This window comes from Lepus europaeus, chromosome 8 (assembly GCF_033115175.1).
Source record: "Lepus europaeus isolate LE1 chromosome 8, mLepTim1.pri, whole genome shotgun sequence".
Classification (NCBI taxonomy): Eukaryota; Metazoa; Chordata; class Mammalia; order Lagomorpha; family Leporidae; genus Lepus; species Lepus europaeus.
In genome coordinates, this window is record NC_084834.1 from 81,209,917 (window position 1) to 81,228,767 (window position 18,851).

Here is an 18,851-nt window from a genome sequence, read left to right on the forward strand (position 1 = left end):
AAGTTTCCAAAGAGGGCAGGGAATTACTACAGTGCAAAACATTCAGGCATTGTTCAGAGTCTAGAATTTTTGAACAATTTAACCTAAATGCATTTTTATTACAGACTGTCAAATTCAACTTCCTTAAAACGTGTCACACAATGAACTTTGACTTGGATGTATAACTTCACTTAGAGTTTATGATGAACCAAAGATGTGTCAGCAGGATCAATTGCCAATGAAAGTAAAAGGACAATTGTCATTTACCTTTACGGGTATTAATAGTGTGTTTAACAAGTAACAATATTCATCCTCCTTTTAGCAGAGAAGATGCTTCCTAATGACATCTCATTGCATCACAGCAGGGGCACTCATTCTATTTGGGCATAATGGCTGAGCTAACATCAGTTTTTAAGAATGTATGTTATCATTATTCATTACAGTATTGTGCTGAAGCTTCTCTGGGAGGCAATAAAGAGCAAAATGTGTATTGTAAAGACCCTCATTTTCCCCCAAATGCTTGAATTAAGCTGCAGTCTGTTGTGTTCAGAGAATTGAGTTATGTTCTAAAGCAATGCTTCTTTTGGAGTACATCATGCCTGCAGATTGGGCTCTGATTAGCCTTTGAGTTTTCTAATACAGTCTATTGATTTTCTGCTACTGTAGCTGCCATTGGATTCTGTGTGCTGGCATGAGCATTCTATCTTTTGCATGAGAGAATGATGAATGGCTGTCTGTGAGGCTCCAAGCACATACTTATTTCCTCTTCAATAAGGACAACCGTCAATATCATTTAAGCAGAGAAAAACATGGAGGCAACCCTGCGTGCTTACGGTCCAATTTGGGTTTTCTTCATACTCATTGTTAATTTTTGCTCCTGAGTTATATAAGTTCTACAGAAGCTTGGCGATCATATCCAAAATACTTAAATTCTCTTATCCTCAGGTGGGTAGAGAATCAGCTTTGTTTTATAGGTAAATATGCATCTTTTATACAAATAATATGAAAGTAACTTCATTTTTACTTTCCATTGGCCACAACATGGATTTTAAATGTAGACTAGAACTAAGAAATAAACCAATGCCCTGAACTCATTTTTAAAAATTATCTTTGTAAATGAATGTGAAAAGTTAAAATCATCTGGAACTTCCTCAACTTTACAATAAACCTAGGTAATTTCTATGGCAGTACACACTGATTTTTTCCCCCAGGAAAAATTGAAGATTGTCTTAGATCAGTTTCATTGTAAGAAGAGTCTTGGGATGGAATTTTGTGCAAGTGATTTGAAGATATGATCTTGGATGACACCTGTTGCAATGAGGGAAACAGGGCAGGTCAGGGTAATGCTGGGCACAGATGTGGATCCAGGCGAAGGCTGGCCTCAGTCTCATATCACAGAGAATCCTGGTTTGGGAATGGTGTTACTCAACAGGTCCACCTCAAGCTAAGGACCAAGGCACTTTGCCATCCTTAGCAGTGTCATTGGTCACAGGCTGCCTCCTGTCAGGTAGACGGGGAGCATAATTCCCTAGACTTTTCTGCTAAGCAGTATCCCTTAGCTGAGGGCAATACTCAAGGGAGGGGACAACTGTTGGGTGCTGGAAGCCAACATGGAATAGCTGAGGAAAAAGTGGATGTGCCCACTAGCGGGTCTGAGCAGACAAGCAACAAGCTAAACAGATCAAGTTCACTCTGGTTTGACTTGTTCCCACAGAGAGATGGAAAGACTGAACACAGCACTCATTCAGTTTAAAATAAGTACCTATGCCACTCACTATAATTTATTTACCTAAAAGTAAAGGGTATTTTGAGATTATGGTTTAGCATGTAAATCGACCAACGAAGAAACAAAATTTCTTTCGCAATTTCTGAGTGAAACAATCAAATGACATTCTGCACTATTTAAACCCACACTTATAATTTTAACAGTCAACAAATTACAAACATAAAATAATATTGTTGCCATATTACTGGTATTAACTTTTGCTTTTTTGAAGAATTACCACCTAATGCCTTGTTTGTTTGGTGCTTACTTGTTCTACAGGAAAAGAAAATACAAAATGATCCACTTCTGTTTCTCTCAATTTTATTTAGGAGATAAAGACTAAATAAATATTCTAGTTGTTCAACAACAACAAAACAGTAGTAAGCATGATATAAACTGAAATTTTCAAAAGTTTTAATGGAACAGTTAGTTGATAACTTTGGAAGTTGGAATTATCTCTCTATAACAGTACAGTCTTTAAGTGGTATGTAAATCTGAGCTACCCCAGAGTCATCCACAGACTAGAACTGAATGATGTGCTAAGGAAGAGATAGGGATCTACTTCTAAAGCAACACAGATGTAATGCTTCAAATGCTGTGTTGTATGAAAGGAGAGAAGGCTAGCACTCGCCTTGACAAGGATGAAAGAGGCCGTTGGGCCTTACAACACACATACAGTTAAGGCATTGCCACCTACTTCAAATGCATATGTACTTATTTAGAAGTATTGGTTTGGTTTCATAATTATTTTTACTAAAAACCTGACCCATGTTATTTTTCCCCTAAAACTACAGTTTTACTTTTATTCTTTTCAAATACATATATGTAAATGTATACACACATACACATACATACATACATATACACACACACACACATATATATATATATTTATAACTTCTCATATTAATGGCAGAACACCTTTGCATATGAAATTTTTAAATATTACTGGCATCAAACACTCTGATATGCTAATACCAGTATGAAATGACTGGCTACTTGAAATTCTAGACTGATTTCACATCAAAACAGACTGGTAGTTAAGCCTGTTTTTGGATGTTCCCTAAATAGATGACTCAAGGGTATAAATTACCATCAATCCCATTTTGCCTTGGCTTCTTGGTATTTGTGCTACACAGGAGTCTCTAGTATTGATTACAAGTCATATGAAGTTAGACTGATATGCTTCCTTCCAAAAATGAATTATGCCAGAAATTCAAGGTTAATGAAGCAAGCTCATTACAGCACACCTCTTTGGGGCATTCCTTTCACTTTAGATAAGTAATTGAGGAGATTAGACAGGTGGAGGCACTCAATGCGATATGCTCCTACACATCTTCAGGCTAAGAGAGTGTGAAATTATAAGAATAGATTAGGAGAAAAATTGTTTTGATGATACCAGTCCACTCTATCCAACAGAAAATGAATTGTTCAGTCATATCAAGAAAATTATAATCCAGAATTTGGCCTTCATGTCTGTTGAAGGGAATGTTAAAATCTTGTGAACTTGAATGTGATATGATATCAACCAGTCAAGCTTACTCCTTGCTGATTATGTACAACCATATCAACATAATAGCCGATTATATTTTAGGAAATCTTAAAGAATTGATGATGCAATATTTGTGTAAATATAGCATCCATCCATTGCTAATTAAGTTCTACCATCCTTGTGCGATTGAACAATTCAGCAATATTAACAATTTACCAAGGAGTATATGTCCTCTCTGGTGTGTTGTTAAAGACAGACTGGGGCCACTTAACAAATAGTTGTTCAATTTTGATTAAATTAGTTAAGCTCAGTATGCTTTAGACACCTCATACTTAATATACAGATAACAATAATAAACTCTCCTTGGAGATGATAGATGTACCACTCAGAAGAATATCTGATACATAGCAGTTTTCATTTTTAACATTCAACAATTCCATTTTAAGTAATAATCTTAAGAAAATTATTAAGAAGGCAAGGACACTTAGCGTAAAATTATTTGTAATAGTAGAAAACTATAAATAAATAATCTTGAGATCACAACACTGAAATTCAGTGACTAAGTTAAATTCCTAAAATGGAACCTTATAATATGTAAAATGGCATCATAGAAATGCTGTTATTGAGGCAAAATATAACATTAATCACTGAGATAAACAAATAGATTAAAATGGCATGTGAAGTATGACTTTAATTTTATTAAAAATGCATACATGTAGATAAATTAAACAATTTGATAAGTATAAACACAAGGTTAAGGTTGAATATCCCTGAATGTAGATGTATGGATAATTTTTTATTTTTTCATGGTATCATATTACATTTTCTGATTGTTTTTAAAGAAATAAGATTTTCTTTTAAAGAAGGAGTTAAATTAATTTCATTAGTCTTAAAAATTCTTTAATCTTTTAATTGATCTTCTAAGAGTTGCACCCTTAAAGAACAATTATTTTATATAAAAAGTATGTATATTCAGCAAAATTTGTGCAGCTTGTGTAAGAGGAATGCTTTTTACAAAGTCTTCTCTTTTTAAATCTAACAACATAAAAATTTATAGATCTTTTCCACAATATTCGCCTAAGATTATAGTGATGAATTATTACCTGACCACACTCATGTATTAGAGCAATAAAAATACCCTTCTTACAATACACTTAGCAATCTAGAAAAACAGAAACTTGATAAAACCTTTAGCAGAAACTAATAAAAAATGGCCCGTGTACAGTGTGCATAACAATAGCTTTTTCTTGGCACCAGGAGTAAGATTTTCAAGAGTACAGGAACTATGTTTTGAACTTAAAGACACATATTTTCAATTATAACATTGTCATGCACACTGTAATACCATGAGACAATGCTGTTTTACAAGAAATAGATCTGTTTCCTATAGAAACATTCTGTGATGTGTCTGTTAGTAAGGATTTGAGCACACATCCATAACATCACCAAAATAAATTGAAAAGGCAATTAATATTTCATGCAGTCAAAAGTGTACTTGGTATTAGCTGATGATAGAGAATAAAATGTATAGCATGTCTATAATTTAATGACAGAGACTTTTATCAAAAGAGATGATTTCATCTTGAAAAACACAAGAGAATAATTCTATTTGTGAGAAATGTAATGGAGTTTACTAGCACTCAACACCTGAAAGAGTTTGATTGACATGATGAGCCCTTATCTAAAGCAAGATGTATGACACCCTGGGCCTTCATCTACTCATTCATTCATTCATTCATTCATAGCAACCAGCACCCATATGGGATGCCGGCCCTGCAGGTGGCGGCTTTACCTGCTATGAGGGTGAAAATAGCTTAATGATAGCTAGAATTGAAGCATATACCTGTCAGGAGGAGTTGACAGCTAAATCTTGGCGGTAGACAAAGAACACTGTGCTAGTCAGTCTCTATGTACTATAATGAAATATCTACCATAAGCTACTTATGAAGGAAGTAAGTTTACTTTGGTTTACAGATTTGGAAGTTCAAAGTCCAAAATCAGGCTGCCCCATTGGTTTAGTGTCTTGTGATAGCATTCTAGCTGACCGAATCTCAAGCTTATACACAGCACCACATTTTGCCTGTCCATATAATGGCACCGTAATTCAATTATTGAAGCTCCAATCCAAAAACCTACAGTACAATCTAATCGCTTCCAAAATGGCCAACTCTAATCATCATAATTGGAGTAAGTTTCCATCCTCATAACACCATTAATGAAAGACATTGGGACCAAATCTTTAATGCATGGGCCTTTAGATGACACTGAAGCGAATTTCCAAACCACATCTTTCCACCCCTACTGGTTAAATGTTAATGTGCATTTTCCAGTGCAAAATATTTTTACTCCATACCCCAAATTAAAGTTTTATGTTCTAGCATTGTTCTAGCTCAAAAGTCCAAGTCTAAAGTCTCATTTGAGATGCAAATCAAAGTCCTCCAGTTGTGACTCCCCAAAAATATATCATATACTTCCAAGACACAATGGCAGGACAGACACAAGGCACATATTTACATTCCAGAACGGGATAACAGACATGTAGAAAGGATTCATTTTACAAGACCAAAACCAATCAGAGCAAACATTCAATCATAAAGCTCCATGTCCAACATTCTGGGCACACTGTGGCCAGTGAGCCCCTCAAGGAGTTTGGGAAGCCACACAGCTTTGCTGGTGACAACCTATACTTTAGCTCTTAAAGTTGTAGTCTTGGGGCCTGAGCTGTGGCTTAGCAGGTAAAGCCGCCACCTGCAGAGCCGGCGTCCTATATGGGTGCCGGTTTGGGACCTGGCTGCTCCACCTCTGACCCAGCTCTCTGCTATGGCCTGGGAAAGCAGTAGAAGATGGCCCAAGTGCTTGGGTCCCTGCACCCGTGTGGGAGATCTGGAGGAGGCTCTTGGCTCCTGGCTTCAGATCAGCACAGCTTCAGCTATTGCGGCCATCTGGAGAGTGAACCAGTGGATGGAAGACTCTCTCTCTCTCTCTTTCTTTCTCTCTCCCTCTCTCTCTGTCTCTCTCTCCATGTGCCTCTGCCTCTCGGTAGCTCTGCATTTCATAACAAATAAATAAATCTTTGAAAAAGAAAGAAAGAAAGCTGTAGTCTCATCCCTGTAGCTCCATGAGGCATTTCTGTCGGGGACTGTCTCTGGCAAGTATGACCCCCACATTTCCACTTGGTTTGTTCTGATAGTAGCTTTCTGTAGAGGTTATGCCCATGGACAATCCTCTACCTGAGCTGTTGGATTGTCCAAGGCATCCTTTAAAGTCTAGGTGGAGGGCTCCATGCTTCTATAGTTCTGTTAGTCTCCACCTATATGGCTGTTCTTGGCTCCAGTTTCTAAGACTGAAGTTGCACATTGCTGGTGGTTTTACCACCATGGGTTCTCCGCAGAAGCTTTACCCTCACAGCTTCTCTACACAGCACCCTTATCAGAGACTCCATATACAGGCTCCTTCCAACCCTGAAGCATAACTCTGCTGTCTCAGGCTTTTCTTTGAAATTTTTGTAGAAGCTGCCATGACTTTAAAATTCTTGGACTCTTTGTGCCTGCAAAATCAGTATCATGCTGGTGACACCAAGGTTTGGTAACAGCATAGGCTGTGCTGGACCCATTTAAACCAGAGCTGCAGTGGCCTCAAAACCCTGCTGGAAAGGCAATGAGAGACTAGCTCTAGGTGCGCAGGGCAGGCCAAGGCTGTTTCATGGAAAGTTCTGCCATGTAAGATTTTGGGAGCAAGCTTGGACTTCTTGGACTCTCAAGGGACTGTGAAGGGAAGGGCAGCCCCAGAGATCTCTGAGATGCCTTTGCAATCTCTCTAATTGTCTTGCTTATTAGCATGTTGTTGGCTTTTACCTGCACTAATCTTTTCAACACGTGGGTCTTCCCCTGTCTCCAAGTCACTTTTTCTTCATTCCTTCACCCTGATCAGGCTGGAAAATCTTTGCCAAACTTTTCACCATAAAACTGATTAAAAGAGGCTAATAATATACATGCCAGGGCCTTAGTGTTTTTCTGTTTTGAAATATCTTCTGTCAAATAATGTAGTCCACCATTTTTAAGTTGAGGCTTCCACGGAGCCTCAGGACGGGGGCACATAGTCAGGTGCTTTGCCACAGCAAAACCTGGTGGCCTTTAGCCTGAATTCCAGTACAACCCTCATCTCCACCTGAAACCTCATTAGCATGGCCTTTGCTGTTCACATTTCAATCACCACTCTGTCACAACTGCTTAGCTTATCTCTGAGATATTCCAACTCTTTTCTAGCTTTCTTATCTCCTAAGCCTAAAACAGAATTGCTCATGACATTTTGCTTATAGGATTTAAAGCTTTTCCTAGTCTGATACTTAAAACTCATCTAAAATCCACCAGTTAACCAACTCCAAAGATGCCTTCACATTATTAGGTATAGTTAGAACAATAATCTGGGGCCAGCATCCTGGCATAGCAGGTTAAGCCACTGCCATATGGGCAGTGGTTCATGACCCAGCTGTTCCACTTCCAATCCAGTTCCCTGCTGGATTTGAAAATGGCCCAGGTACATGGATCCCTGCCACTCACATAGGAGACCTGGAGGAGGCTACTGGCTCTGGACTTCAGCCTGTCCTAGCCCTGGCTGTTGTGTTCATCTGCAGAGTGAACCAGCAGATGAAGGATCCCTAGCTTTCTGTCTCTCCTCTCTCTCTACCTTTTACTTCCAAAGTAAATAAATAAATCTCTAAAAAAACCTCCAGTCTGGATTATTTTTTGTCACAACAACACAATACCTAAGATGAAATACTTATGAAGAAAGGAGATTTGGTTAAGCTAACCATTTTGGAGGTTCACAGCCCAAGATCAGGTGCTCCTATTGGTTCATCATCTAGTGATGGCATTCTTACTAACAGAATCAGAGGCAGCAACAGCATCGCATGGCAAGAGGGAGTGCTTATCTTATCTGTATCACCATATAAAGCCACCATGATTACAGGAGATCCACTCCAACCATCTAATCCTACCCTAACCACCATAATAAAGTTAAGAGTTTGGTGACAAAACCCTTAATACATAGATCTTTGGGGGATACACATGTTAACATACAAAAAATAGAAGGACTTATGCTGTGGTTTCATTTGAAATGAAATTGGATAAAGCCAAACGTTGAAACCAAAAGTCCAATGCCTACTTCTCAATTTAAAGGAAATTTTGGTTGTGTTGAAGATACAAATATCAGATAATTTCTTGAATTTAAAATTTTTCCAATTGTTCTTCTTACTATTTGTTGAATTCTTTACTTACTGAAGGGTTAAGCTTATGATTATAAACCAAACTCAAAGTACACCATAGTAAAAAAAAATTAAAAGAAAGAATAAGTAAGGAGGAGGGAGGGTCAGAGTATGGGCTGGAGGGAGGGTATGGTCAGAAGTGTCACTATGCTCCTAAATATGCATATATGAAATACAAGAAATTTTCTCACCTTGTATAAATACAAAAAACTATTTTAAAAATAAAATAAAATTCTTCCTACTGTGAATTTACAATCCCCACTCAAAACCCAAACCCTAATGATGTTTGGCTATCTTACAAATGCACACAGCACTTTTCAATGCCAAATACCTGGAAGCACACGTCAGGCGTGATTATCACCAGCCTACACTATATGCCAATTTATCTCACAGGGGCTCTGGGACTATGTACATGTTGTTAGCTCTCAGTGCCAACAAATCAAGTGCAGCAGAGCCCTTCTTGAATCTAATCATAGATTTCTATGTATGATTTGTGGTTTTTAGTTTGTATAGCTCATCATGCAGAAGTAGATTTACATTTATCTAAAGAAAAAGTAAAAGATAAAGAACTAATATCTGATTACATATCATTCTGGGACTAAGCCCCAAAATTTATATACTGTAACTCAAAATCTGTTTCAAAATTTTAATTTCCATAGAGTTAGGTGGGCAAAATATCAGCTTGCTCCTCATTCACTTATTAAAAAGCAGAGGAGCACATCGCTCTCCATCTTTGAATGATTATCATCGAATATTTAAGGAAGTGCTTGCTAGCTATCTTCCAAAATATATACTTTCTTTCATAATGGTACACACATCTGGAAAATCCTTCCTCTGGATTAACTGCTTCTTCTAATAAGTAAATCATAAAAAGCTACTGTTTTCACAAAGTGTTTTCTTTTTAATTGGATAATAACCTAAACATTTTCTTATCACTATCTTCTCTAGCTTTCAAACCCTTATTTCACAGTTTTTTAAACTTACAAATTATATAAATATAAGAGTTTCAATTTATGGATTTACATCCGTGACAGTTAAACACCTCAGTTATCAACAAATTTGTAAATCATCATTTATTTAAAAAATTTCTATTTTACATTTCAGAATCTGAATCAGGATAGTTTAGATGGAAATGAACTAGTTGATTTCATCTGAAACATTTACAGCGTGCTTTTTTTCATTTCATTTGACACCAAGAAATCTGATAAAGAACTTTTGATTTTTAAAGTATCATAGAAAGTGCAAAGCAAAAGCAGACCAGCAATCAATCACCAATTTCATTCTATCACTTTATTATTATTGCTCTTTTATTCTATCAATTCAAATTTCTTTTCTCACATTTCATGTAGCTGATCTGGAGTTATTTACTTAAGTTATTTTAACATCCAATTTTTCATGTTAATTGGATTATTTGGTAAGGTTATGGGAAGCCCAAATTAGGATAGGATATATGAAAAATCAAGGACATTGCAGACTTTAATTTTCTTTTCTTTTCTCTTTTTTTTTTTCTTTACAGGCAGAGTGGACAGTGAGAGAGAGAGACAGAGAGAAAGGTCTTCCTTTGCCGTTGGTTCACCCCACAATGGCCGCCACAGCCAGCGCACTGCAGCTGGCACATTGTGCTGATCCGAAGCCAGGAGCCAGGTGCTTCTCCTGGTCTCCCATGCGGGTGCAGGGCCCAAGCACTTGGGCCATCCTCCACTGCACTCCCGGGCCACAGCAGAGAGCTGGCCTGGAAGAGGGGCAACCGGGACAGAATTGGCGCCATACGGGTGCAGGGGCGCAAGCACCTGGGCCATCCTCCGCTGCTCTCGCAGGCCACAGCAGAGTGCTGAATTGGAAGAGGAGCAACCGGGACTAGAACCTGGTGCCCATATGGGATGCCAGCTCTGTAGGCAGAGGATTAACCAAGTGAGCCATGGCGTCTGCCCCTGTAATGTCTCTTTTTTTATTCTTCTCTTATAAGCTCCTTGCTAAACTATACTACCCTAGAAGCAATATTATGTGTGTGTAACTAAGTTTGAATAGTATTGCACAAATTCATTTTACTGGATATTAGCTAATAGGGCTATTGGGTAACATACAGACATACTAAACATTTAAAATTTTATTTTAAAATACCTGCTTGCCAATTGATATGACCAAAACTTATTGGGTTGATATACAAAATTCAATTTTTGTTTTTTGTTTTTTTTTTTTTTTTTTGCATTTTTCCCCTAGCACTTGAGGGAAATGGTACATTGAGCCAATCATACAGCTTTACTCTATATCTAGGTGATGGAGGGACTGCAAGTGAAATTGAGCTTTGCACTATCTGAACTGTGGAGCAACAATAAAAAACAAGCCATATTTCAAATGTTCTCATGTATTTTGTCGTTCAATAAAAGTCAAGACCTAAAAATGTCAAATCAATTGATTAAAAGAGAAAACAAACTCACTCATACTCTGATATTTTCACCTAAGGTAAGTAGAATTAGAATGGGTTCATAATCATGAGTTGTATGACTGTGGGAAATTTGTTTAAATGTAACGGACTCCAGTTGCCTAATTGGCAGTTTGTCCTAGGAATATCAAGTGATGATTGGCTTTATGATTCTGAAATCAAATAATATTCATATACTTGTAAAGCTATGAATATCCTCCAAATAACAGGTGTAAAACATCATCAACAGAAAAAACACACAGTCCAGCATTGTGGTATAACTGATAGAGCTGTTGCCTGCAACACTTGCATTCCATATGGGCACTGATTCATGTCCCGGCTGCTTTATAGAAAACGGCCCAAGTGTTTGGGCCCCCATCCTCCACGTGGCGACCTGGAAGAAGGTCTTGGCTCCTCATCTGTAGGCCTGGCTCAGCACTGGCCATTGCAGCCATCAGGGAAGTGAACCAGCAAATGGAAGATCCTCTTTGTCTCTGTGCCTCTGGGTCACTAACTCTGACTTTCAAAGTATATAAATAAGTCTTAAAAACATGCACACAAAAATAACATGAAGAAATAATCTAATATTATGAATTTAAGAAAAGTAACATAGCTATATGATTATTCTGATCTCTAAAATGTGGTTCAGCAAAACAGCCTGCTAAAATTTCCATATTTTGCCCAATTTTTGCTTTTTAAATGTTGAAACAAGAACCAGAAATCTACAGAAGCAATTTGGATTAAATGTAGCTGTGTCTGATATATATTTAAGTCATATTATGTCTACATCTTGTAGACAACAACAAATATATATCAATTAAGATTTCAGCAAAATTGTTGCATTCGTAAGATCTTTCCCTGATTTGAATAAATGTGAGGAGTCTAGTTTACTGCCAGGGGAAATTGAGTCCCTTCAGAAATGGTTTGAGGTTTACAGCCATATGACTTGGACAAAATGTTGTGTTATAGGATAAAATAAAATAACAGTTGCTCTTAATCAAGGCTTTCCTAGTTCTAATCCTTCTTCTGGAGGATTTCATGACTTATTGTTTATGAGTTCCATTACAGCATTCTTTTTACAGATGAGGAAACTCAGGTCAGTTAGCTTGGTAAAGGTGTTAGAGGTACTAAGACAGCAAGTCTAGGAGAGAATCACATGTGATCAAATCACGTCTGTCTGGTCATTCACTTTGTAGATTGGTGGCCCATTTTCTATTCACTTGAACATAATACTAGTGCTCTATATGTCAGATAAGAGTCTAAATGAACAGTTCAAGTGATCCAGTTGCTTTGATATGAGCATTATTATTGTCTTTCTACTCTCTCAGTTGACTTTATTTACATGGCTAACACATTGGTCTTTGATTTTCTTTCTTCTTTTGTGTTGTAGAGGTGGTGGGGGAGACAGAGGGAGAACAAAAGGGAGAGAGAAGGAAGGAGCGCAAGAGGTCACTTCTAGTTTCACTGGCTCACTCCCCAAATGCCTGCAATAGCTCGGGCTGGACTAGGGCCAGATGCAGGAGACAGAAAATCAATCCAGATCTGTATTGGGGGAGGCATGGACTCATTAACTTCAGCTATCACTTGCTGACTCCAAGCGTTCTCCCTGGAAATAAGCTAGAGTTAGGAGTTGGAGGCTAGAATTAAAGTCAGGTACTTTGATGTGGGATTTTGGTATCTTAGCCACGAGGTTCAAGGCCTGCCACCTTCTTTGTGCATTTGTTGATTTTGTTTTAAAATGTGTATTCATTTGAAAGGCAGATTACAGAGAGAGAGAGAGGAAAGAGACCTTCCATTTGGTGATTCACTCCCCCAATGGCCACAACAGCCAGGACTGGGCCAGGCTGAAGCCAGGAGCCAGGAGCTTCATCCAGCTGGGCCATCTTCTGCTCCCAGGCTCATTAGCATGGAAATGGATCAGAAGTGGAGCAGCCAGGACTCAAACCAGCACTCATTTGGGATGCCAGTGTCAAAGGCAGCAGATTAACCTGCTATGCCACAACACCAGCCCCATTTGGTGGATTCTTTATTAGAGTGATTATTACCTCAGGATACATCATCTCTAGAAAAAAGTTGCTTCTACTATATTTGAACAACTACAATGGTAAAATTTCTCGGACTCCAAAACATAAATTGTGTGGTAGATCCCTGTTAATCCTTGTCTGAAAACATTTTTTGCTTGAACATACATTTGTATAATGTTATTTTAAATGAAATATTTTATCTGTATATACAAAGTTTCTATCATATGTTGTTTTATGATAACATCTAAAAGTAAAATATTTTAAGCCTGTTGTAGATAATTATCTTATAATTAGAGAATAAAAATTAGACACAATAATTTAAATTATTTCATTAGGTTATTTCTCTAGAATTAAAACTTGTTAGGCTATAAGGAAACATGATAAAATTGTTTTGTCCTTACTCTATCATCCTTCATTAAAATGAAGTAATTACTGGAAGTCTGTTGTATGCCTGGAATCGTTTCTGTTCAGGTATTCTCAGTGTAATTTAATACTAAGCAGTTGAAAAGTGACAAATCCATTTGTGAATAAATGTCAACTGAATAATCTGGAAAAATTATTGGACTTGAATAGACATAGGAAAAAAACAAAGCATATTTAATGGTGACATATTCTATGAAGGTTCTAAAAATGTATTGAAATTCAACTTGCTGCATTATCATAGCTTCTTTGTGGATTATCACAAATAAACCTTTGTGCACCATGTTTATAATTTCAATGATTAGGACCTAAAAGTTAAAAGAGCAATACTTACATGAATGACTAAATATAAATTATACACCAAAAACATATTTATTATCCTAAATATCAGCAGCTGCTTACATAGTGAGTAAATGTTGCATTCTGAAAAAGAATTGGCAAGCTAATTACAGAATACAACTGTTACAACTCTGATTATGTGTTGGAAAAGAAAGAAATATTTCTCTCTCACACTCCAAGGTGTTAATTTATCATCCTGGTAATAAGTTTGATATTGAACACACACAAAGATGAAATAGTATAAAAGTTTCTACTGACATTCATCACACTCTATAATAACCTCTCTGGAATCACAGAAACTTATGATATGTAATTTTATTTTAATTAGTTTTTATTTTGCCACACTGCACAATATAATCTTACTAGTGGAACAAACATACCAATAATTTTTCGCCAACTCCTTTTGGATGTTTGGAACATCGTCACTGTTGAAATATTTTCTCATGTATATATTTCATCTCTAAAACTCACTGAAGCTGGATGCGATGGATAATACTTTTGATCTGTCACCAGTCTAGCATAGTCACTAATGCTAAATGACGCTATAAGCTACAGGATTATCAAGGGAACTATCTCATTTTTTTCTTTTATTACTCATTTATTTATTGTATATTTTGTCATGTACAATGTGATACTTATGTACATATGCATAGTGAAAGGATTAGTATACTCAAGCAAATTAAAATATACATACATCCAACATCTCAAAATTGTGTGGTAAGAGTACCCAAAATTGATTATCTTAACACATTTTCAGTATACAACTTTTTTCAGTGTACAGATTTTTAGTATACATATTAACTATAATTATCCTACTGTATAGTAGCTCTGTACTTTTATTTTACATATTTGCAAATTTGTACTCTTTGAATTACTTCTGCTCACTCCCCAAACACACTCCGTTTTCTGTTTCTATAATTTTATTTTATTTATTTGTTATATTTTAGATATTAACTGAATATTTTATTTTTTGAGATAAATGTATTTTACCTTTATATTATAGTCAAAGGCTTAACCCTTATTTTCTTAAATGAACCATATTTAAGAAAGATGTGTTGTTTAAAGAGATGCCTCTAAGTATCTCTTTGGTTGTCATTTACATAGGACACAGATTAAATTAGCTCTTCAACAGGAGGGATAGAAAATATCATTTTCATTGTTGGAGTCTCGCTTGACACTAAAGACCACTGAACAATTATATTGTAAACTCCTACTGATATCTGAGGAGTAGATAATCTTACCTAATATTGTAATCTCTTGAAGGGATCTTCAGTACAATCTTTCTTTCTAATACAGAAATTGAATGTATCTACTCATAATTGTAGATTGTCATTTTAAACTCTTTCCAGCTAAGAACTCAAGGGTATGTATAAGCTATTTGCTGAACTTCTTTCAAAGGCCATGATTAAATCCAAATTATTTAATAAAATGTTCAAAGCCTTCAAAGACCTGATCATTCCCAGTCACGGTTTTCAGGACAATTACTTTAGATTGCATGACCTGTGCTATTATTTGAATCCTGTAATCTTTTCCTTTCCTTCTTTCAGAAATTTCTGCTTTCTCTTTCCTTCTTCCTCTTCCCATCAGTAATCTATCCATTATACAAGGCCCCAAAGCTGTCTTTTCTGCAAGGATTCCACTAACCCTCTTCTTATCCATCACAACATTGCATTGGCTGATGTTCTACCTGTTATTATGGACTCATATACTCTAATATAGTATGGTTCATATTTGTTCCCTTTCCATGATTGGGAGTATCTGGGTGGCATAACTTGTATAGTGGATTTCACAGTAAGATAACCTTAAATGATTCATATGCTCTGGTATTTTAAGTGTCGTATATATGATAGTATTGTTGATGGCATTCAAAACATGGGAGCACTATATTTCTTTTATTTTAGTGGGTATTTTATTTAGATACATTGACTACAGAAGAGCAAGGTTACTATTCATTCTATAGATTTATTAAAAATGATGACACTATTTTTCTGTGGATAATTATACTATCATAATTCAGAATTATCCCCAAATCTCATTTCAATCTTTGCTTCTAGAACTTCTTCAGATTGGTATTTTATTCACTCTATAATTTTCTGGCTTACCTAATAAAAAAATCCCCATATTAAAAAGTTTACATGAGATTGGCAATTTCAGAGAGAATAAAATTGAAACTTGGGCGAATCTTTCAGTATGGTTGTTACATATAAAATATGGAGAAGGTCAGGTCCAGCCGTGTCTTCTCTATCTATGATCCTAGATAAGTTACTTAACCTAGTTAGACCTGAACTTGTTCAGCAACAAAATGTTGAGTGAATATCCTACTTATTAGGGTTGTTATGAGGAGAAAAAGAAAATATAATTGCTCAAAATATGTGAGCTAACTATATTATTAATTCTTAGTTTTTGATAGGCCTTCCTTTATGCAACTCTGCCTCCCAAAACACCAATGCTGGCAGAAACAAAGACTGAACAATTATTTTTCTCAATCACATTTTAAGGAATGAACACCTTGTTAGCTTACAAAATTGCCTTCAATGGAAAATTCACTTATTAGATTGGAAAGTTTTCCATGGGGACATAAAATAAGAAACATCAGCCACAGTGCTTTTAAAATATACTTTGCTCCAATACCCAGTGGTTCTTTATTCTACTTTTAGGAAGTTAATGATTTTCAAATAGGTTGGCATAGGGTGATAAAACACAGGGAAACATTTTCTCTAATTCTGTTATTCAAGTAAGAGTCCTTCTGCAAGGCATGCCAGAAATAAAATAATTAGGCATATGCTTGTCTGTAATCTAGGGGATAATGTAAGGATCTTATTTAGCATAGAGGTAATGGCAAACTAAAGCTTTCCAATTATATCCAAAATGCTGACATACCAATTCTGTTACCTCATACATATCATTAGACAGATTTGTGCTCAACTAAATAGCGTAGAAACCTTCTCATATGTCTTGAGAAATACACCTTCAATTAATGGCGCTATACATGATGTATTAAAGAGTTTTCTTGAGAACAAATAATTATTTTTATGTGTGTGTATTTGGCAAATGATGCTGTAAATGAACTCAGACTAGGGCCATTATTAAACAAGAAAGTATGAATCTGTCCTTTCTAAGGATTATAATATAAAAATTAAATGAGGTCCTAATCATTTACAAGCATCAGTTGAATTTCCTATAATACTTGTCTCCCTGCCTGGGGCATATAATTTAAAATCTTTTGTAAACAGAAAAAACCTGCTTCCCAGTAGTGTTTTAACCTGTAAGTCTCCTTATTAATTAAAATTCTTTTCTTTTGGTGTATGTCCTACAAAGTAGGCAAAAATTTTTTTAGTGTGGATTCCCAGTCACCTTTACATGAATTTCAGATTTTCTATTGTTAATTTACAGCAAATTAATAAACAATAGAAGTTATTCCTGTGATATTTGAATACCAGAGAGAAATTCTTAAGGTCAAAGATGGTGTTTCTCTCCCAGGCATGCCTGTGTGCTCACATGCAGGTTCCCTCTTCCTTTCTCTTTCTATGTCTAGCCTGCTCTCACTTCAGCTCTTCATCTCTTTGTATCTCTTTGTATCTCTCAGTAATTCCTGCAATTCACCAATGTGGCCTGAAACGAGGAAGGATTCATTTATTTTAGGGATATGATTATCAGGGAATAGACAGAGGAAATGTGATTTTCTGAAGCTAGCATCAGATTCAAACAGGGCTTCCTCTTCCTAGACTTACCCAAGAAACTTCACTGCCACTGGATCACAGAGATCAGGCACCAAATCTCAGAAAAGGCAGGGTTTCCTTTAAAAAACAAACAAACAAACAAACAAACAAAATTTAACTTCGAGCCAAAGCTCTGAAGACATTTTGTTTTTTTTCCAAATAAACCATTTTCTAGAGGGAAATTTCAAGTGGTTGAAATGTATGTTTCAGGCTATTGGAACGTTGGGATTTTCCCTTGAGAATAAGAACTTCTTTTTTTTTTTTTTTTTTTTTTTTTAATTCTGGCTAAATGAATGTAAAGATCCACATACCATGTCAATATTTTCCGAGTGAGGGAAAATGGAACTTCACTCTGCTTCATTCTTTGTGTTTAACCAAGAACAAAATCTTACACTTCAATTTTAAACACTATAATTAATGATAATACATCTTTAAGAAGTCAAAATTGTGAGACTGAGATTTCTTTACAAAAAATTTTCAAACCATATGTTAAAATAAAAATATCTTCCCTTTTTCTTTTCATTGTCCTTTTTAACATTGATGTGCTCCTTTTTCCAAATGCTTAATTTAAGTGAATTTTATGGATAATACATGAAGTAATTTTAAAAAAATTAGTAAATTCAAACTATGGTGTAGATATTAGGTGAAATACATTTAGATCATTATGTTGTCATGCATTTCTTCATTAACAAGAATCTTAGTTTGTTGCTCAGATTATAAATCCTCCATATTAGACTACTCTTTCTGGCACATAGCAGTGTAGATTAACATAAGCATGTGTGTGTGTGTGTGTTTTCTGTCTCTCCCTCACCAAACAGGCTTCAGCATAAAAGGAACAGCTGCTAAAATGCAGAAGAAAGATAAATACTTATAGTTTTATTTCAGGTGCTGATTTGTATGAAACAAAATTTCTTATTAAAGATTTACCTCATTTACTAAAAGGAAACTGCTTTGAACCATACAGTATAAACAGTTGCCTACTTCTGAAGAATTTTACAAATATTCTGAGGTATTTTTTCATCCGATACATCAAAAGCTGGTTGCAATTATATACTTTTCATCTGTAAATAGTTTATTGTAAAGATTGGCTAATATTCATAAGTTGTTCTGCCAATTAAAATCAAATCACAAATAAGTTTTTTTGTTTGTTTGTTTGTTTTTGTTTTTGTTTTTGTTTTTTACCATCTATGACTGCCATTCAGCTCCTTATGTAAGATAGTACAATGCTTCCCCAAGGAGTAGAGGGGGAGGTACTTAGACAAGATCATTCCCTCTGCCTTTAAGATTCTTATCAACACTCTCTAGCACCTGAGCCTTCTGTCTCAGAAATGGCATTCTTCAATCTATTTTGCAAATGGATCATTGGTAACATATCAAATTTCCTGCAACTTGTGAGCTTTTTTTAATGCATAAAAATTGTCTTGTGAG

General features: G+C 35.8%; 1 non-coding gene across 1 annotated transcript; it reads left to right on the plus strand.

Annotated features, from left to right (window-relative positions):
• The first annotated feature begins 2,341 nt into the window (after window positions 1-2,341).
• On the plus strand, window positions 2,342-2,466 carry LOC133766137 (U6atac minor spliceosomal RNA). The gene has a single exon (XR_009866687.1). It is a non-coding gene; the product is annotated as a U6atac minor spliceosomal RNA (small nuclear RNA).
• The last annotated feature ends 16,385 nt before the right edge of the window (window positions 2,467-18,851 follow it).